Source organism: Centruroides sculpturatus, unplaced genomic scaffold, assembly GCF_000671375.1.
Source record: "Centruroides sculpturatus isolate CEXI.00-Female unplaced genomic scaffold, Cexi_2.0 scaffold327, whole genome shotgun sequence".
NCBI lineage: Eukaryota > Metazoa > Arthropoda > Arachnida > Scorpiones > Buthidae > Centruroides > Centruroides sculpturatus.
The window spans coordinates 345,807-369,572 of NW_019384493.1; positions in this window are offsets into that span (position 1 = coordinate 345,807).

A 23,766-nucleotide genomic window follows, 5' to 3' on the forward strand; every position below is an offset into this window, starting at 1 on the left:
TTTTTGGTCTCATGAGAAAAATCCGATATTGCCCGGATGATGTGTTGGAGGTGACGTTTGTGTTCATACTCAAACATAAATCTCCCTCGATATTGTACCTAATGTGTCATTTTTATGTAAGGTAATTTTAAAGAAATTTTTTTCTTCTTTTTTTTTATATCCTTCTACTATTAAATTGCGGAAGAGCCTTTTGTGCATTCGTACTTAAAAGTTTATTTTGATTCGGAGTAAGAAGCTTTCGCATCTGTCGCATCAGGACATATAAACTGGTCATCTCTACACATTGATTTATTATTTGAAGCTGAAACTTCGACATTTAAACGACATTCTGAGTGCTATGGATGGAATGCACGCAATACAAACATATCTCTTTTCCATCGATAAACACATATCTTAGTGAAAAGCAACTTTCATATATTTGAATTTCCTTTAAATTTACTCCGGGTACCATTATGTTTATATCAAGCAGAACCAAAGATTTTTCTTATTTTTTTTCTCTTGTTAAAACCAAGCAACATGCAAGTTAAATTCTACTACATAATTCTAACATTTTGTACAATCTTTCATCCCATTTTTTATATTTTATCCTAAATATTTTATATACCATTCTTATTTTTTAATACATATACATATAAAAACCATGGTTAAGAATAGTTTCTACCAGCGATCGATGAATGTAGATTTATATATATAAATTTTTTCTATCTTTATGATTCTTCTACATATCAATATAACGTTTAGTTGTTGCAGATGCACTTCACTCATAAAAATCGCATTTTTCAATCGGAAAAATGGTTCTGCTTTCCTACGATAAGATTGGCAATACTACTGTCGTTTTTTTCTACGTATCTTTAAGAAAAAGAATCACAAAATGGTCTTAAGTAGTTGTAAAATGTACATATGTATATAACTTTGTTAAAAATTAATTTCTGCTCCGTTTTTTTAATGCGGTAAATAGGAGTAAAGTAGGAATCGTGCGGAAAGCCTACTTAAAGGGGCTTTAACTTGTATCTGTTTGGAGAGAGCTTCGTAATTACATCAGAAATAAAAATATCTATATAGGAGTGAAGTAAAATGAGAAAAAATGTTAGCGAAGCCACATTAAAAGTGCCATCACGCGTTTTCCTCTCAAAAAATGAATTAAGAAAGATTAAATCGTAACAAGTCTTTCATCCTGAAGCATCCTCTTAAAGCCTTTCCACCGAACTTTTTACGAATTTTTTTAATTAGTCGTTTTATTAAGTTTCTTAATGAAAATATGGATATTAAATATTTAAACATATTTTGTTTATTTAAGAATAAATTCCATACGAATCCCATTGTTAGAAAATTAATCCCCGAGGCTTCACTTCCCCTTTTACTGCATCTGACTGGTATGTCTATTAATTTAATTCCTTCAAATAGAACAAATTGCAATCAGAACAAACTTCTATAATAGTTTCCTTCTGGAACTTGACGTTCAAATTGACAAATAGTTGCAATTATTAAAAGAACGGAATTTCCAAGTTTTAAAATAAACGATAAAATAAAATTAAAAAAAAATAATTCTCAGAAAATTTCCAATGAAAAAAAATAAATTCACTCACCTATATCAATTCATCTTTTCGGGGTTTTTAAAGCATTTTCTAGAATTTTTCTCCTTTAATTTCCATCGCTCTCTTTAAGGTTATGACTTTAAAAAAACAAGAAAGGAAAAAAAGAACTCCTTATTTTGACGTTATCGTGACAAAAATATCGAAAAAGCGGTTATTTTATAGAAAAATATTACATTCTTTGCATCTAAACTAGGGATATTATAAGAGGAAGCAAGTCGTGGTAACAGCTGAGCTGGAAATAACAGTAACCCTATTCGAGTTAATGGAAGGATGATTCCTGCTGACATTAATCTATGCATTGCTCGGAGCTTAAGGTGTTCTGCATCCTTTTTCTGAATCGAAAATAACAAAGAGTAGTAATAGGATAGATTAATGTCATTCCCTCTTGTCCCACTTCTTTATTTATTTATTTAAAAATTTAAATAGTAATGTTTGTCGAAAATTCGATGGAGTAATTTAATATATTATCTCCTCTACACTCGACATTAGGTTATTATATTTTCTAGGGGAAGGAAATTTTTATATCTTAAAATAGTTTAAAGTTCTTTTGATTATAAATGCAAATAGAAACGTTTTTTAAAATATTGAAATTGTAGAAAATTATAGTTTGCTCTTGAGATTTAAAACAGATTTCATAAATAAAATGATATAAATTTTCAATAAAAATTAAATTAAATTGTCCTTTTAGATATAAAAATGAGTTTATCTCATTTAAGTTTACTTCCATCTTTTTTTTTTTTTATTCTTCTCCGTTTTCATTCTTCTGGTGAAAAGCATCGATAGATAAAAAATAGAAAAGGTGGAAGATGGAGAGAAGAAATGAAGAATAAAATGGAAATTATGAAGAAAATGACGATAAAAAATTCATAACAAAGTTTAAAATTAAAGAATATAAATTAAGAATGATGCTGGAGATGGAAAAAGATGGAGGATGCAGGATAGATGAAAAGGATGCTGAATGGATAGAAAGGATGCTGGATGGACGGAAAGGATGCTGGGTGGATGGAAAGTATGCATAAGAAGAAGTGCAGTCTCCATCATCATTTTTATTTTTATGAAAGTCGTAAGAAGGATGGAAAAATATAAAATATAAAATCTAGATATAAAATAATTAAACTCGGACATGATAAAAAAAGAAGCAAACTCAGAAAAAAATTCATCAAAAACGTGATTAAATAAATAATTTATAAATTTTCTTTGCATTTTGATTTGAAAAAAAAAATTAACAAAATAAATTATTTTCGGTTTATTTTTATATTTATATCAATTATAAATGATAAAAGTGGGATTAAATTTATAATAATAAAATATATAAGAGGAAAAGAATTCCAAGATAGAATATTAAAAAAGAAAACACGATAAAAATTCAATGAAAAAAGTTTTGGCCGAATTCAAAATAAATAAATTATTCAATCGAATACATCTTCATCACTTTTGAAAACAGCAAAATAAATTGAAATAAATTTTAAAAATTAAAGAGGGGAAGGAAAAAATTAAGTAAATATTCAAAATATTTTTCTATATTTTTCCTATGAATAAAAGAAATTTAATTGTTTATGTTCGCCTTTTCCGATGAGACTGTTGACTATGTAATAATCAAAATGAGAATAACTGTATAATAAAATAAGTAAATATTGAGAATAATAGAATAAAGTATAATAAAAATTCAATAAAAATTTTTCGCAGTATCTCGAATTAAAACAAATAAATTATTCATTCGATTTGGCTTTCATCTTTTCTCCCATTTACAAACAATAATAATAGATACGATTTAATAAAACAAGATAAATATTTGAAAATTAAAGGAATGAATTATGATCCATACTCAATAAATAAATTTTATACTCATTTAGAATTACAACAACTCGATTCGTTTCCATATTATCCATCGGTTTCTCCAGAAGATAATGAAGATGAAGATGATGATAAATATTTAAAAATCATAATGATTTACATAATACATTTGGAATTTATTCGCAAGAGTTTATCTTCATTATTATTTCCATCGACGGTAATGAAAAATTTGTATAAAATTTTTCGGATGAAAATGTTTATGTGTTGAATATTAACTAAGATCTGTTGGCAGATCGATACGCGTTAGAGTAAGTAAAGGAAGAAAAAGGTTCGATTTTTATAATCTAAAAAGAAAATATTCGATATTTTATAAAAATATCGACAAAAGGTTATTAATTTAGCCCCCGTTTTTCTAAAGTTGATTACACGCATCATTTAACAAAATTTTTATTTGCAGAGAGGAAGACGAAAATAATAATAATAAAAATATATATATATAAAGGGAGAGACGGAGAAGAAAAATGTTAAAGGTATTTCTATCCAAGAAAATCGAGTTGGTAATGGTGTTTAGGTATTTTATATGAAGAATGATCTTTTTGTCTTTGTATACTTGTAGATCTTGTATTTGCTTTTTTCTAGACGTAAATATCGAACCATGTAAATTTATCATTTCTTACTTTTTCTAAGGAAACGTCGCTTTTACGAATACAATTTATGCAAATAATTAGAATCTGTAGGGTTGTAAGATTGATGGGATAAGGCCACGCGACAAATAGACGATCTGCCATGGAGGGAATGTCTCCGGGAGGAGTTTCTGTAGTAAACTATCCCCTATTTAAGTGTTAGAAACGTGAATAAAACCCGGAAATATAGAAAACGGGTCCATTGTTAGGTTTTAGACACGTGAAGAAAACCCAGAAATATAGGAAACTGATTGTTATTTAGGTGTTAGACACGTGAAGAATCACGGAAAACTCCACGTGACCAGGTGAGGCACAAACCCACGTGATCGTTTGGTGAGGCACGAACTCACCAGTATTCGGTCACTGGTGTGTACAATTAGAATTTGAAAACATATTATATTTTTTTTTAATGGGCGAATTATAAAAGCTATCATTCGTATAAATTACACAGAATTTTTTAGCATGGCTTTCCTCGAATTCCACTTTATCATCATAAAATCTATTGCCGTATAAATTTTACAATATTTTAATACGTGTTGACTGTAACCGTAGACTAGGTTTTTCTCACGCTAGAGAAAAATATTCTGTTCTTTTTATTTTATTTTTTGCAGCTTTCGAACTGTAACCATCTGTCAGTTCCGATCATCAGATCTGTAGAAGTAAATTATACAAACGTCTGGTATTGTGTTATATCTTCGAAAAATATAAAACAAACGTAAAATTGATTTGTATAAATATATTGAAAAAAATGCAATTTTCGACGTCGAAAGAATTTTAATATAGCAATATACGCATGTATAGAAGGAAAGCGAGTATAAGTAGGTTAATTATTGCGGTATGCGTTACCATGTAATTAATTATATTCAAAAAGAGAAGAGAAGAAACGAGAGCGATACAGAAATAAAACGCTTAAAAGGGGGAGGAACAATAAAGAGTCTTCAAAATAGAAATGTCATTCACAGAACAAAGATAAGTTGGAGCATAAAATTGATAAGGCCGTCTCTCCAAATGATTTATGATGATGTCCCAAACGAGAAATAATGAGTTAATAAATACAGTAGACCCGCTCGCCGGTCCCTAATTTAATTCTAAGCGAGTTGAACGAACCTGCAGCGTACAAAATGTCCGAATATTGGATAGGAAATTGTCTGATAGCACCTTCTATAATGCGCCCGTTCCTATTAATCAACTTAACGATTGAAGACTCTGCTCGGACGTGTGGCATCTTGTACTGTTATCGCCTTCCAACCGCAGGAAGAAAATTCGAATCGTTAATTGTCAAAAGCAGCTTAAGGTTGGAGTGTCTCTTCCTTCCGCAGTTTTAATCTCCAATGCGATTTATAAAGACAACAGCCAGATAAAGTCTACTTTTTCCCTTAACGACGCCTCGCCTTCCATTGCTTCCTCCATTTTTAAGGACAAATCTTATTTATTGATAATGGTTCCGTATCTAACGGAAGTTCTAATCGTTCTAAATTCTGTAAATATATATATATATTTCCATACATCCTGCTCTTCTAGATGCGATTACGAGCGTGTTCTATGGAGTAAGTGTCGAGTTACGCGATAAAAGATTGAATTTAATTTAAGAATTATAATTAAATCCTCACGTATACATGCAGAAGGATGTTTTCGTGGGGTGAAAGAAGTTAGAGTTGCAGTATATAATTAGAGATGGAACAGCTTTGTGGAACATTAATTGGTTTAAGGATAGAATTGTGGAACATTAACCGACGGAGAAAGGCATTGTGAAATATTAATTGGTTAAGGAAAGGCTTTGTGGAACATTAATTGGTTTAGGAATAGCTTTGTGGTATATATAATTTATTAGATGTTATACACACGAAGTTACATACATTCTCCTGTTACGTCTTCCATTATAATTTGCGTAAAAACGAGCCGCAGAAAGCACTTTTTTTTATCGAGGAATTTAAATATTTCTGTTAAAAAATAACGTATTATCGACTAGAAATTGTTGAAAATAAAGAATAATGAAGCAATTTTAAAAGAAATTTAAGGAATTTGATATTAAAGCGGTACGAAAATTAAAGGTTTTGTAGGTGGATGTGTAATCAAAGCGAGAGGAAAAGATCAAGATCCGATTCGAAAATGGTGGCATTAGAAGCAATTTTTTGCTACTAAATCGAGAAGAACGTAACCATAAATTTTTTTAATTAGAGGATTTTGACGAAAATTAAATTATGTTTTTAATTCAGTCGTTTGCTTTATGGTAATAATTTCTTACTTTAGATGATGCACCTCTATAATTTAGAAGTAGAACACATGTTGTACTAAAGAGATTTATTTTTAGTAATTACGGTAATTAAACATTTCTGGTATATCTTATAATCCTTGTTTGAGCTTCATAAATATATCAAGAGCGTATAAAATATAACGTTACACGGGTGAATTATTAAGGAAGCGGGAAAAAAAATTTACTTTTCGATCTCGAATTAACCATTAACACATCTTTCATTAAAATGACTCTTGTCTCTTGGCATTAAAGTTCAAATTACTTAGCTAATTCAATCATTTCTTATTCTAAAATCGTTTAAGTTTTAATTATTTTCAACTCTCAAATCTTAAATATTTAAGGAAATTTGAAAGAAATTACTCCATTTTACATCCTCTCTATGCAGGAGGAACTTTTTTAAAATGTTTTTCTAGTTAAAGGATATGAATACGTGCCATAAAACGCCCACAGATGCCTGAAAGTAACGTAAAAGTACAAGTGCTTGCTCTCAGGAGATTAGAAGTTTAAAGGAGATTCCATACAAAATGATAGATAAAAATTTGTTTTAGGGCATTTCAGATCGAAAATATTTGTCAAAATTGTAAGAAACAATTGGAAAATTTCATCCACTATTCCATTTTTTTCAAATTTTGTAGAGTTTGAGAGGTTTGTCAAAAGGCAATAAGTGAATTAAGACAAGAGAGCAGAAAAAGCTTTCGTAACACAGAAAAATACACATAAGAGGCAGATATTTTTAAAAATTCAGAAAGAATTTATCACGCGAAGAAAAAAATCAAGCAAAAAAGTAAAGTAAAAGTAAAATGAAAGGAGAAAGATGTCCAAACTGGATTCGAGTTGACAGTTGAAGTACTGAGTGACTTATTTGATGTATTAGCTACTTGATGCAATTTTACACATTTCAACATGAAAACTTCGCCTAGAGTAAATAATAAATTCTTTAAAATGACCTAATTTTATAAAGTGGATTACGGTAGTTGCAATTTGCATCGGAACCATGATAGATGCTGACACGTTCGGATGAAGTGCACGTGTGCAAGAACCTACTTCTGATGTATAAGGCAATAAAAATCCTTCTTTACTCGGTCCATACTTCCATATTTTACTCCTCCCGCGTTTTTTTCCGACAGAACAGGTAAAACGAACCACTTTAATCCATTTCCTGTTTATCATTGTTTTTCTCCCATCTTTGATATTTTACAGGAAGTCTTTTAATGACCTTTACAGGAAGTTATCAAGGGTCGGTACTTAAAACTAATTGTGAAATGTAGTGCCAACACTGACACTACAAACGTCTCTCTCGTCTCTGCGTCGCCTGCACTGTTATTTATGTTCCACCTTCAATTAATATGGACCTAATAAACTCTCAATTATCTACTGTCTGGAGTCACCATTCTTTATTACGTATTCCCTCCCATACGCTTTTATAGTTACTCTTTATGTCAATATAACGTTATTAAGAGCAATCCTGTTTTTCTTTCATAAATTGAATTATTTACTTCGATGTCTACATTGCTTTCTTCCTCTATTGCTCTATCCTTAGCTTTCTTCGCTGTTTACTCCTTTCCTTTCTGCTTCCTTTTCCTTTTAACTTAACTTTTTTTTTCTTCTTTAAACTGACTTTAAAAGCTTTTGTTTACTCGTTTTAAAACGCTAAGATAAAGTAAATAAACCTGTTCACTTCTCACGTTTTAAACTAAATTCTCAGAAGGTATACTTTTTAATATCCGTAAACAAATCATCCTCCGTGTATCACGAAAGATTTCTTTATATTAAAGAAAAACTGTATTTTTGTAACTAAACTTTAAATAATTCTTATATAAAATAATATTGATTCTAAATGTTGACAGAATAGCCGTAATATCTTACAACTATCCTATAACTCTGTATTTACACAACCACAGCTAAAGCAACTTTTCTAGATTTATAGTAGGTTAAATCTGACTCGATCTGTCAGGTGAGCGACACTCGAGAAGGTGAACAAGGACTGCTTCCCATCTCTCTCATTCTTCTCCTTTGCTAACTTCCAGTCACCTGACACCTGACAATTAAAGATGATGGACGCTCGGATGAGATGCCAGATGGACTCGAGCATAAACTTCTTATTTTTATTTATTTATTTTTGTTTCTGAAAATCGGGACCAACTTTGCATCGTTTTACGCTTTCCAATTATCTAAAATGTATTATTTCTCTTCATTTAAAAAAAAATATATATTATTAAGGAAACCGAGCTTATACCACGTATGTTAGGTTAAACTGTATAAAATTGTATTTTAAACTCGTTAAATATTCATTTTTATGGAGAAAAATTCGCGTTACTTTTATATGTTTAGAGAATTAATCCCATAAACATCGTCATTTTAAGTAAAGAACAAAATTTAAATTTTTAAAAATTCTATAATTCATAAATATTAATAGTAAAACAGGATTAAAAAATTGAGAATTTTATAAAATACAGAAAGGATTTTTTTATATATATATTAAATCAGTTTTTTCTCGTTGTTTATTATATTTTATATTCAGCTTATGGTTAAATTCACGTAAAAAAAAGCTGCATAAAATTTTTATTTTTTTAATCAATAAAAACATTTATATAATTTTAAAATAAAAAGGAAGAGAGAATAAAATATAAAAACAATAATATATATATTTTTTTTTTCTTAAGAGAAACGTATTCAGATAATGGATCAAAAAATAAATAAAAATTAGAAATTAAAAATTGAATTTTTCTGTTTACTTTTCGCAGATTTGGAAGGTGAGAGAATTTTCGAATAAGAAGAAATATATAACACGTTGTAAAATTAGACAAGAGCACGTGAAAAATGATGATATATTGGAAAAAATGCGATATACAACAATGTATAATTAATAGGATTGTCGAGAGGTTTTAGACACGTTGAACAAATGAATAATAGACAAGAGAAAGATGTATCGAAGACGAGAGATGCCACCAAGAACGGGAATATGTAAATAAGTGAATAATATCAAATTTAAGTGGTTTATTCTACAAAAATAATAATTAAAAAATATATACAAATTATTTCTTCCAATTAGAGACACGTTTAAATTCCAACCGAATTAGTTAAAGAGTAAAAATAAAAGATGCAGGAAAGCCAAAGATTAATATCATAAATAAATCATTCTATGCAAAAATCTGTTAAAATTAATCGAAAAATATGAATTTTTATGAGGAAATTTTCACTAATTTTTAAATTAAAGATTAAAAATTTAAAAGCGACGAAGAGAGAATATTTTTTCTACTTTGAATTTTTGATTACACAGAAAATGTGTATGTATATGTTGTTTTTTATTTTGTTCTTTTTTTTAACGACAAAATAACATTAATATTTACAATAGAAAATTGGATAGAAAAGAAGAATTTATCGCGTTTTAAGAGCGTGTAAGTGGGAAAAAATATACGAATATAAATCCAGATATCAACTATCAAAGATATTAGGTAAAGCATTAAAGAAATTGAATTTGTTCATGATAAACAAACATTTTGTGGTTAAATGGCCATTTTTCGGAGATTCTGCAGTCGGTCGAATCTCTTCAGATCAGAAAAATATCTGATCATTTTGGAAAATGCGCACGGGATTGAGAACGCCAAGTAAATCCTTTTGAGATAGCCGATCACGTTTCTATAGTAACGGAAATAATTTTTCTTCGGTCGCCATCTTTAATACTTGCTATATTTCATGTCGGATGTTACCGGTGAAGGAATACCCCCACAAGAAAAAAAAAATTATTTGTTAACCCCTGCTTATAGAATGTAATTTGCTTCTTACTGCATCATTGAATAGCAATTTTAATTCTCTTCCTGGATGCTGCTGCTGCTGCTGTTGTTGTAAATATCATACATAAAGATTTAGCATATAAAACTCGATAATTAGATTATATTCTATCTTAAGTTTATTATAACTTATTCTTTACAATTTATATGGAAATTCAGTTTAGTTTATGTTACGCGGATATATTTTGTTTTGTATTTTAAAATTTTTCTAAATATATCTGTAAATTACTCTGTAGAAAATTGCGAAGGGCAGGTGATTCGGTTTCATTAATAGAATATCTTTCGCAATTTTTTATTTTTTTGAAAAGAAAAGAGAGCTTAATTGCATTCTACCACGCAAAATATATCGAAATTATTATATAATCTGTTGAAACATTTGTGTAGAATGACAAATGAAGTAAAAAAAAAAGTATCAAAAATTATATTTTGCTGCACGCAATGGATAAAACGTAACTTTCTTTAAAGTAAGATTTCATATATATTTTATTCTTTTCCTCTGGTCGATGGAAGAGGAAGAGAGAGAAAGAGAACTTCTATAATCTTAACTAATTGCTTATTTTCGAGTTATATAAAGCTTGAAATTTTCAATTGTCATATCTTCTGTAATTTACCATTAAATTATTAGTAGTTTCTGAAGTGGATTTTAATAGAAAATTTTGATTTATCTTACAGAAGTGGTTGATTAGTCGAAGCGGTCGAGTACACTTCTTTTCTGCCATATCATTGGTCTAGTCACGTACTGTCAAATTAAGTATATCCCAAGAAAACAGTAGATACAAGAGGCACACGGATATTTAGTTACCATTAGCATGTCAAATTGGGGCGAGAGATGAGTAAAAAAACCAGCATAACCGACTCATTAGAATTTTAAGTTTTTCTTTATACTGTTAATTAAGATAAATATAACGAAAGTTATACGAAAAGTTTCGTCTAGTGGTCAAATTATAAGAAGCATCGACCGCAACTGGGGACTTAAATACGATCTGGGTTCATCCCTGGAGTGCAGGTATCCTCTCGTAGGGGAATACATCAGGTATCAAATGACAATATCCTGTACTATTGTTCGACTAGTTGATTGCTAGAGTCACTTGGGATCAAAGTCGGATAGACGAGAATAGATGAAGGTGCTTAGTTTAAAAATGGAAAAGAGAAGTAATTATCAAGAACAAGCGTTTGAATAAATTGTATCTTGACTCAACGCTTACCGATAGATTCATTTGTGAAGATAATCCTTTAACAGCAATAAAGCTAAAGGTATATTCTACACTTTCCTTCATTTCAATCTTTTTTCCCCTGGAATAAATTAATAACGGAGACAGCTTTATGAATATTTATATTCATTATTATATACTTTAAACAAGTACTTTATATAATGATAAAATATAATTTAATAATTTAATTTTAGGTCTTTGAAAAATTTGATTAATAAAGGATTTTTAGGATGAGAAATATTATTAAGGGAAAGAAAAATTGAAAATGATTTCCAATTAATGATTGTAAAGATTTTTGAATGAGCGGGATAATTGATTAAGCTACGTAATGGAGATTAACTAGAATTGAGTGATGCTCTTTAAATTCGTTTAAATAATGAGGGAAAATTTTTATATATTTAAAAGGTTGTTGCTTTTTTATAATTTGTCTTAAAGCAATTATTACAAAATAAATAAAAGTAACAAGATATTTAGCCATTAAGTAATTTTTAAAGTGACATTTCTTCTGCTTTTTTTTATTGTCATATTGCTTTTAATATTTCAAAGGAGATTAAAAATTAAAGTCGATAAACGTAGCAAGAGGAAAAAAATTACATTTTTTCCTACGGTTCAAAAAATTGAATTCTAGCAAACACAGTCTTTTTTACTCTTTTTATCTTTTTTCAAAAATTGCCGATTTAATTTTTTCTAACAATTCAAAAATTTAAATACTAAATTAAAAGAAAAGTATATGTAAATTGCAAATTATAAAAAAAAATTACACAAATTTTGCTTAAGGAAATGCTTTTTAAACAGTTCATTAATTTATTTTACAATAAATATATAAATTTTAAAGGTTTATATAAATAAGACAAAGTAATAAAAAAAAAAAAAAAGCAAACGTCACAATAGTAAAGTACTTTAGATCAAAGCCCCTGTAAAAGGGTCTTTCCTGTTAGATTCAGTTTATATACAGAAATGCCGAATCAAAGGTTGTTCAGCATTTCACTGATTTTAAGATTAAAAAAAAGGAAAAGAAAATCGGATATATGGAAGATTAATAAGAAAAAAAAATAACATTTTTTTGTAAACAACTCTAAGAGAATTAAACTTTGAAATAAAACTATTTCATTTTGGAAGTCTTTTTGCTTTAAAAAAATGATAATATTGAATAAGTAGTTAAAACAACAAAACAAAGATAAACCTTTAAGATTCGTACAGAAAATAAATTATACTATTTCTTCTTATTTATATACTCGAGTAGGAATGTTTTCAAAATTAAGTCTTCCAAGTTTTCAATTTTATTTTTTCCCAAAAATAAAATCTCGGAGACAACAAAGAATTTTTAGCTAACCGACGGAAGCATCTATTAATGATGAAAGATAAAATTGTTTTGTTCAGAAACATCGTGTACTTGTATACCGAAGAAGCCTTTCATCTTCATTTTTGCTACATATTATCATTATATTTAAATTTAAACAGTAACTACCTTTCTGTTTTTATTTTTTTATTTTTCACTCTTCTCTTGTTTTCAACAAATTACTTAAATTTCGCTAGCCTTGATGTAAATTTATATATATATATATATCCTTCTTATATTTTTCTTTAGAAGAAAACTCTCTTATTTTTCCTCTATTTTTCTTCCTTTATAGAATATTATCAAATAATTCATTCGGCATTTATTATTAATGCAGACATATTTAGTTTGTAATATTTGATATTTCTCTTCCTCTACAAGAAAATAAACGTTGTAATTAATATATTATATAAAATTTCTTTTATAAATATTCAATTTTATCTTTNAACAGAAATGAGAATCAAATTAGTTACATGAAAGTAAATTGTGTTTTGTATTAGCTTTCACTAGTAAGCTTGTAAGTTACACAAAATCTTTCTTTATGATAAAAACAGACACATTTGTTTAACTTCAGTTCCTGTTATTTTTAACAAGTTTTTTTTTATTTAAAAAATTTATTTATCAGCGTAAAAATATTTTTTCGGTCGTAAACCACGATTTACTTAGGTAGAGATAATGTTAACAGGGAGTATATTAAATTCCAAATTTTTTTTAAACTTCTATCGGAAGCACTCTATTAATGCGATTACATGTTTTCTGCATCACGTACTCATCTGGTGTTTCTGAGTTAAATGGACTTATGTACTTCACTATAATGCATGTTAATTCGGTATCATTTGGTTTTAACAAAAACTCTCAAGAGTTTTGTTGTAAAACTTCTCTCTCGCTCTCACTCTAAGATATAACTTAGAGCAGGGGGGCCCTTACAAAATAACGTGATTTGAATAATAAAACTTATGACTAATCATTTTTATTAGGAGCTCCTGTAAAAGAGTCTTTCCAGAATATCACATTTGAAATTCTATTCGAATAAATAATTTTATTTACTTATTTAAAATAAAATTTGTATTTCTGCAACCAACGGAGACATTTTTGATCATTCGTGTCGAAAGTGCTGTGATTAAGTTTATCATTGTTACATAGAAGACGGAGAATGACACTAGGGACGTGGACAATTTGCTTGGGTTTAGGAGAGAAAAACATAATTCTCTTTAGCTGTGAATGTATTGATTGTTATACATCCTTAGAAATCTCGTGTGTAGAACTATATACCATCTGTTCTTGTGAAGTGCTTTCTGTTCACAATAGACTGTTGCTACACGCCAAGAACAGACTCACGTAGAGGTTAAACGTAGTAAATGCAATATGCTATAGACATAATAACATAAAAAGACATGTCAGAAGAAATAGAAGGTAGGGAGTGATTAAATTTCCATTCCTTCTTTTAAAGGTATCATGCGATATATCGACAGACAAGCAATTGAAAATAATATAAGATATTTCTGTTTCACGAAACAAAAAAAAAATTGAGAAGAAAAAAACATGTTTGTTAGTGCGATAATAACGCATTTGCAGTCACATAATATTGCGTGTTTTAAATAAATTTTTAGCATGAATTGTGGCATGTAATAATCACACAAAATAATATCTATAAATTATTTCCCTTTAATAATTTAGTTCCTTCAATTATTTAAACATTATTAATAACCTGTTAGATAATGAGCAAGTAATTTTATTTGTTAGTTTAACAAAATTTCTGTTTAAATAATTTAATTACAATCGACTTAGGTTTAATTAAAGTACTTCTTTTCCTTTTAATCTAGTTCTGTGTTGGAGAAGTTCAACAGTGTGTTAATGAAGCTCAAAATTACAGAAGTGATACCTGAAGATTCTTTTTTAGATCCTTAATCGTTCTATGATCCAATTCGTCGTCTATGAAGTCCTCAACAAGAGAAGAACATCTTGTTTCGAATCACTTCTTATACTTAGAAACCGTAAAATAGCACTGAAGATTTTTTATACATCTTCGTTTTCTTTTACGATTCTTGGAGATCAAACAATTTCATGCACAATATTTTTGACTTTAAAATAAGCGAATTTAAACAAGAGAATATATAGCGTCAGAATAAATTGTTTTAATGATAGCAATGCATCTTAATGTATGACATCCTCATCTACAAAATGGATAGTTGTTCATTAAGACGTGTTGCAGCCAGATTTATTATTCTAGAATATATTTTTTATTATTATTAAATACACAATGACACGTGTCATTTTACGATAGAAATAACTACAGTTTCATCCAACTGAGAAAATCAAAGAATTGTACTGTACATACGATAGCATCTAATGTCATTTTTTGATGGATGAGGTAGTTTTAAAACTGGTTTGCTTCTCTTATTGACATCTTTAAGAAATGATAGATAAGATATTTTTACTTGTGAAGTACATAAATGCTAGAAGAATTGTTTAATCAGAATGTAAACTGGACTCGATGAACAAACACAAGACAAAAAAACAATCAAGTAATTTGCAATTAATATTGTCATTCAAAGGATGGGTTGCTAAATTAATTTAGCAACACACACAAAAAAATCTCCATAAGGGTATATTCAATTATTAAGAAGAAAATCTTCACAAATAGCTTCTTTTGTGGAGAGGACATGAAGTGTTGTTAAGAATTGTTAGTTTAAACTGATGAAAAGATGAAGGGAAAAAAGAATTATAAAATTGTCTACTTATTCTAATCTTTATATCTGAGGCGTGCGAACGTTATCATGCAGAAACGAATAAACATTAAGAAAATTTCTTTTCCCTTTATGCAATTATGTGAAAAAGTGTTTAAGGTTTAAAGAATATTATCTGAAATTTTCTAATTAATTGCATTTTTGTGAAGAATTTAAGATGGCGAAAAATTTTTGGTATGTAGTGATATTAGAAGCAAAGTACGTTCAACTCAAAAATTCTACAAATCTCATTTTCTTTACAGAACTAAAAGTCATTCTTAGAGTTTTTGAAGATAAAGCATCAATAGAAGAAGAAAAGGGAAGACAAAAATCCCTTTGGAAGTGGAGTAGCTCTGACCACACAAAATCTTATTTGGAGTGCAATTCTCTGCTTTAACAACTTGGCTTTCGGTGCAAATCCATTAATTGGATAAATCAGACACATTTCATTCGACGCCATTTTGGCTGATTGGATTTCTGATAATGAATAATAAAGATATTCTTAAAGATTTCTTAGCCAAACTCTTACCTTTAATGAAGCATCTTATCTTTCTCGGTTTCCGTAATTTCCAGAAGTTTCCCAAATTCAATTTTCCTCATCATTTTCCGCCTGTCTAAGCACTAAAACGTACGTAAAAAATTGTCATTTAAAATACATTTACAGATACAATAGATCCTTTAAAAGTAAAGTAAGATTTAACTGAAAGAGAAACAGATATGAAAAGATCCTTTTATATTTTACTCATGAAAATAGAAAAATAATCGATAAATTCTGTGGAGTGACCTTAGAAAATGGTCTTAGACATTCGCTACTTTTATATCGGAAAAACTTAAGTGATGGAAAACATGTCTTACATTCCACTGTTGTGATTATAAATGAGTCAATAAGGCGCCACAAGAAGGAATTCTTTTGTATTTTATACCACTGCTGAAAGTTCTTCACTGAATATGTGACAAGTGCTTATAATTTTATTCGAAAAGAAATTTTTAAGCAGAAAAATAAACGAGCAAGATGACAAAAATGATAAAACTAACAGAAAATAGTTTTACTAACACAATGGAAGAGTTCAAAAAGAAGACTCGCTGTACGAATTAAAATAAATTAGCGAAACAAGTTAATCTAATTACTTAAAAAGTAATTTAACGCATTAAAATTAAACACGATTAACCAATAAAATTAACCAAAAACATTTTACATTCGATCCGTATTCTTCAAGCCAGACGGATGTTAGGAGATTGCACGTTCTCCATCTTTTTTCGTTCATCTTCTCCTAGTCTGTAAATATAGATTCGCATCGTATGTATAATAATTTTCCACGCTTTTTTTTCTTCTGGAGGGCAACTTAAAAAAATGTTCCTATATAAAAATTTGGTGGCACAGGAACAAATCAATAATGGAAAAAGAAATATCCGTTTCCGAATATCACCCTGTTATTTGTGAAGTTGAGAACAAATATGATGTAACCGAGGTAATAACAGAACAACACAAGTTATCGGATACCAAAGACCAGAACACATCTGCTTTTCTCTTGAACTCTTCGCATGACACGTTGTCAATACGAGTGATCTTCGTTTCCTAGAATGGAATCGAAGAGAATTTAATTGATAGAAAGCCGGTGTTGCTGCGAATAAACAGCTGCTTTAATCGATTTAAAGTAAGCTGGTAATTGTGAAAAGAGTAGTTAGATACTATAAAGTACATACCACATTTCCAGATGTGTAGAGAATACTTTAGAAATGAATGCAGGTGAGAATCTGCTTATCTTTGGTAGACATTAGGCAGATGGTGCGCGGGGAATGTAGGTGATAATGCAGAAAGCAGCTCTTTAAAGAAACGTTCCAAGCTGTCTAGTAATGGTAAGGTTTCGCTAATGGGTTAAAGAGCAGAAAACACTATTTATTCGAAACGAAACAACTGGTAAGTACAGTTAAGAGAATTAACGATTTCCATTCTTGCCATAGATAAATTACACTCGGATCGGTTACACGAAAATAATTAATAGCGAATAAATCAGTTTTCCGTAAGTCAGATCGAATTTTTTTTTACTGGAAAAATAAAAAACAATATTTGTAGTAAGCAGATCATGTGTGTTTTGTCAGCCAGGACGATTTTCTTTTGCCTCTAGGGAGTGGAATCAATTTTGGAACAAATTGCAAAGTTGCAACAAAAAGATCACAAGCTATAAATGTAGAAAGAAAACAAGAAATTGTCATCGAAACGTTTGTTTTTAGTGAAGGATTTGTGGCCAGGTATAAAGTATGAGATAGTATTTCAATCATTTTTTTTCTCCTTCCTTTCGCTCCTTCTTCTCCATCTTCCTTCTCTCTCTATAATAATTTTTGGAAAGAAAGAAGAAACGAGATTGTTAGCTAATAATATTAAAGTAAAGAAAATGGCTTAAAAAACTCACTTCCGACGTAAACAATTAAGAATTGTTTATGGTATGACTTATCCGGAATAAACAAACCGAGTAGATTTAACTCACGTAAGAATTTACTTCGTTGTGAAAGAATGACATCGCCAGGCAGTAAGTCACATTCGTGTTAAAAATACTAAGTGTATAAGGTTCTTTCTCAATCTCCCAGTCAATTCTCCCAAGACAACTTTCTTCCAAGTGCCAATCACTTGTCCGAAATGTGTTGCCGCCTTTTACTTTTACTTTTTGTGTCAGTTTATACAACGATCAAGCAAAAATGTGGATTGCTGTCTGGATAATCGTTCTATGTCCAATTTACTTCTGTTTTTATCTTTTAGATGTACTATTCCATTATGGCATATCTGCAGAAAGATAGGACAAGGGAGGGAAAAAGATCCGTAATGCCCTTCAATCCTCATTTAATACGTTGTTTCCAACAAAAAAATCTCATCTCCTGTAAAGATGTCATCCTGTAATTTACACGATTTAAAAATTTAACACGGTTATAGTAAATTTAATATTGTATACAATTTTTTATTAACGACGCTCTCTACGCTAACTTGTGTAATCTTTTCTAAATTTTGATTAAATTTTTTATATATATATGTATATATATAATTTGCCATTTAGTAAATCTCTCTGCATCGATCCAATAATGTGATGACAGAAATTGGAATTTACTGAAGGCATGTCAACACTCATTTACATAATCTGGTATTTAATTAGCTTCATTAATATAAATTATAAAAAAAAATTTAATATAGAAAAAATGTCAGGTCGTAGATTCGTATAAAAATCAATTTATTAAATGAGAAAGTGTTTTTTCTTTAATAAATTAAGTATACAAAAAGTTTTGGTGAAGCATAGATATGAAATTTTGTAAAAATCTGCTGACCTGTCTATATTATAATGATAAGTTATAGATTAAAGAGGCCGATAAAACGATCCTATAAGATATTTTCTATAGATAAGAGAATTTTTAAAGGTATGCGGTACTAGAAAAGTACATTAAAATAGAAAGGAGTTTCTACAGTTTTTAAAAATGTCAGATTAATGGCACTGGGAAAGCTGACTAATTATATTTAAACAGATGTTATTAATGGAGAAATGGGATAATATTTTACGTGATACGCAAGATAATAAATTCGGCATTAATCCAGAATTTTGGATGCAATCAACAGCTTCTGAGCTAAGAAAAAGAAAAAATTCCGCATCAATTCTACACTAATTCCCTTCTGTTATACAAATAATAATGGTCAATAAATAAACAAAGTAGGAAAATGTACTTTTCTAAACATAAATCTTCATTGAAATCCTTCTCATTAACAGATGATTGTAAAGGTGTGTCACTCGCAGACAGGTAAGTGTCGTGTACGGTAGAGGTAAACTAATTGACTCCAACTACTAATTAGAAATAATTAACAGAATTGTTAACCTTGTTTGCTGTTACGTCTGTTGCATAGTTGCTGTATGAGACAAGCAAATATGTCACCAACTTGATGGTAAAACTATATAGTTCTGTTCATTAAAGAGACTATTGGAGTGCATCTTTGCAGTCGCTTGGGAATGACCAGAAAAGACAACGTCTAACTGGTAAACATCTCCCACGAGTTTGTGACAAAATACTTCAGCATAATTATTTGTGCTAAGTAAATGAATAGAAATTGTTGGAAGAAAATTCGAGATGAAGTTTTAGCTAGAGGCCATTTTTATTCTTTTGCTTTTATCGACTCGATTTTAACGTTTAAAATCTAGTTTGAAATGTATTCTCTTATAATTCATCATCTTTATCCTCTGCAGACCTCTTAAAATATTCCTTTTATAATATATATACTGAAATATTAATTAGCAAATTTTCGAAATGATGATAACAATGAACAGAATGATGCTATCAACCTTATTCATATTTAATGACTCAGATTATGTTTTAAATTGTTCGCTGCTGTAGATTTATGCTTATTTGTAATTTATTAATTACTACAAAACAATAATTGAGTTAGTAATGTATTCGGATAGCTATTAAAGGATTTAATCTTTATTTTGCAAACTTCAAACGTTAGAAATTAACTCGTTCGATACACGTTTTCAAGCGAATATTCTGAAATTTTCCAAATAAGAATCGATGAAAAAATAAAACTAGGACTTATAGGCTTTATAAAATGAAATAAACTTACCTTTTACCTTCATATAAAAAATATTATTATTTTAAAATGTCGAAATTTTCAAATGAATATGTGATTATATCGACCATCAATCGGATAAGTATTACAATTTCCTCAAGTTTCATAGAAGCAAGAGTGTAATTTATAAAGTTTATATCGATAAGAATTTCCGAGCAACCAAACATATTTCCTCAGATATAAATATTCTGAATTGCATCCACCATACGTCTTCCAACGGCACACAATAGCCACATTCAAGATGTCTTCCTCGAGTTCTGAACTTTAAAAACGCAATCTTATCCAACTATTAAATAACTTACCTTATCCTGAATTATAAGTTTACAAAAGAATAACCTAATATCTCTGTATTATCTACTTAATCCTTTCTTTTTCCTTCAGGAATTTGATTTTTATAATGGATAACGTCCTTATTTGCATGGTAAAGCTTTATAGCATAATATCCACCAACATAAAAAAAAATGGGTCGTTACGTTTGAATGGAGGTGAAGTCATTGAAAAGATTAGCAAATTACTAAGTAAAGACAGCGGGGAAAGGCTGTTAAGTATATAGGTTCAAAAGATGGCGAGATTGTTTTAGTAGGGATGATGAGGTGATGAGAAAAAAAGGAGGTTTGCCTATATTTATATACAGTAACACGCATGCTACAATTTTTTAAAAGCTTCATCAATTTTTTCCACTTTCCTTAAGTGCTTTGGTAACAAAAATAAATTAGCTTTTCCCCTAAATTAAATATAAAAAAAAAATGTAACATGGTGCGCAACAAGTGATTTCTCCCCTCATCCAGAAGATAAGAGAGAGTATGTGAAAAGAGAAAATGATCAAAAGATGGTTTAGAAAAATAATTCCGAGTTACAAAGCCAGAAATCTTATTAATTCGTAAAGTAAATATTCAGAAATTGGATATCAAAATATTCTCAGATGAATTCATAAATTTTCATGATTGTTGGAATGATTTAAAAGGGAAGAGAGGGGGAGAAACCGTGGAGAATTTTCGTATAAATGATTTAAATTCTGATAATTTTCTTTTATTTCGAAGCATTTTTATACTTAATGAATAGGAATTTTATAATAAATTAATGCAGTTTTATAATTTTAATTCCGTTCTGAAAAGAAGAAATGGGTTCGACGAAGCAATTACATTAAGATAAATTCACGAAAAATCTTAAATCGATATCGAATGGGTGGTTTTCTTAATGTAAATATTAAAACTTCAACAGGCTAAAATTACTTTTTAAATATTCTAATTTAATGAATGGGATATATTTAAATTAAATTTTCAAAAGAAATATAAATATATCAAAATCGCATAATTTTACCAAGAAGAATTGATGCAGAAAATATTATTATTATTATTATTATTATTATTATTGTTTAAAGAATGATTTAATATGCAAAATATAATTTTTTTAATATATAAATTCTATTTTTAATTCGATCGATGCAATGATATGAAAAATTAAAATATTCATTTAAAATAAAATAAACAAGTGCATCAGACAACATTCATTATTTATTCAGTTTTGTTAATGTAGAAATTAATTAGAACGAATTCGAGTGTGAATATTGTTCATTTATAATCATTTTTACGTAATCTTTTATTATTGACATAGAATTTTTATCTTAATATTGACAGAGGATTTTCTTTTATTAGCATTTAAAATAATTATTCAAAGTTTAAGTAAATTGGAAGAGGAGAAAATGGAAAGGAGTAAAAGACGAGAGAGAGAGAGAGATGGAGGGAAAAAAGGCAATTATACTTTTCCTCTTTAAGGAAAAGTTGGAAAGATATTCGGATACGTTTTAAATAAGTTTTGCAGTTATCATATTTTTTTACCTTTTTAAAACTATGAAAGTAAGTGGAGTAGTATACTGACTTAATGACTAGCAGAAAGCCATTTACATAATAAGAGAGTTTTGCAGTGGTGAAAGTTATTCTAATATTGTGAGACTTTGTACCCATAAACCACGAAATAGCTAGAAAATGGCTTATTCGATAGTTTTATTGACTAGACATCCAAACTTCAACAATATGAGAAGAAGAAGAAGCGGAAAAAGAAAGCCATTTTGTCATCTTCACATTGATCTTGATTTTTGTGTCAAATATCAACTTTTTTCTGTTAATCTCCCTTCTGTTTTAATATATGGTTAAGTTGATAGATGTTAGTTTCTTTTTTTGCTGACTTTTAACTCACAAAAGAAGAGATTCTTTTACTTTTTGACACGGAAGAAAAGGGGTTTTATAATTAGAAAGTTACGATTAATCATCCCTGATAAAACGGGCACCACGAAAATATTAATTTTGCACTAATTGTTTATACGCACTTATTCAATTAAATTGCTCCCTTAATTAGAATTAATATGCACTGTTTCTCTTAACTAATAAGATTTTTATCTAATTCCATTAAGGGTTTAGACTGCCAGACGAATATGATGTGTATCCTTTGGGAGTTGTTGGGGATGAATTGGTAAAGGGGCTCTGGGAGACCTTTCTAAGGATGCTGTTGTGACTAAACTCGCATATTCTAAACGTGAAGCAAAATATTTGGTGTGGAATGCATTCCAACGCATGGTTATACGCATAGTGAGAAGGAATGCATCAGTTATACACAGAGTCGGACGGGGTCAGACATTTATAAGTACGCCTCTGGCATTGATCAAGCGAGCATCGGATTTAAATTCGATGAGTCTACAGCAAGAAAATACACCATAATTGTAAAAATATAAAGAAAAAACTTACATATTTTTTAACCTAAATATAGAATAGGTTCCTGGCTACATCTGGTTGATGTATAGAATAACATCCCTTTTCTATTTTTAGAAGAGATCGACTTCTCTAATGAAGAGTAGAAAGCTAAAAAGGGGGATTTCAGATAAAGAAGGAAAAAATTTCTATATTTTATTCTCATTAAAAAAACATCGCGGTAAATAATTATCGTAGTTAATTTATTCAAAACTCTATTTTTCCTTATTAACGAGCATTTGTATAATATAATCTAATCCGAGAAAATCGGCAATTCAGTTCAAATGTCCAATTAGGAACGACGGATATCACCTAATGAACATTTGGGTTATTAAATTTTAATGAAGAAAATAATGGTATTAATGTAGCTAGTTATACTCGATTCTCTTAACTTGACGGAGATTGTTTAATTAGAAATTTTAAGATTCTCTTCGTCCGGATTTCCTATCTTCTTCTTCTTCTTTTTTTTTTTTTACTTATCTAACAAGTACTAGAATTGTATGGATAATATCAAATGCTGCTGTGACCTAATGGATTTTCAGTTGTGGGTCAATAAAAGAGAAAAAGATATAAGTGAATGGTGAACAACATTAGCTACGATTCGATGAAAATGCTTCGTGTCCGACTTGTCTTTTTTCTCTTACTTCTTTCCTCTTTCTCTACTCCACATGAACCTGCTTCTCCCTCTTTTTTAATATATAAATCTGCCTTTTTTTGGGCTTGATCAATTATAATTTTGACCCATTTACTTTCACATGAGGTATAATCGAGTTTTTAACTTTTTAACGGGTATAAATTTCGCTTTATGTTCATCTATCAGGACGTCTGCCAGTCTAGCCGACGTGTTCGATCCGAGATGCATCTTAAATTCTTTAAAATTTGTATAAAAATTTAAATAATAATTTTTTAAAACATCATTTATCTCTTCCAAATTTCAATATAAATATTCTTTTTCTAGTTTAGTTAAAGATAAATATTCAATTTATTTTAAACCATTTTTTAATAAGTTAATGGATACAATTTTATTTAATAAAT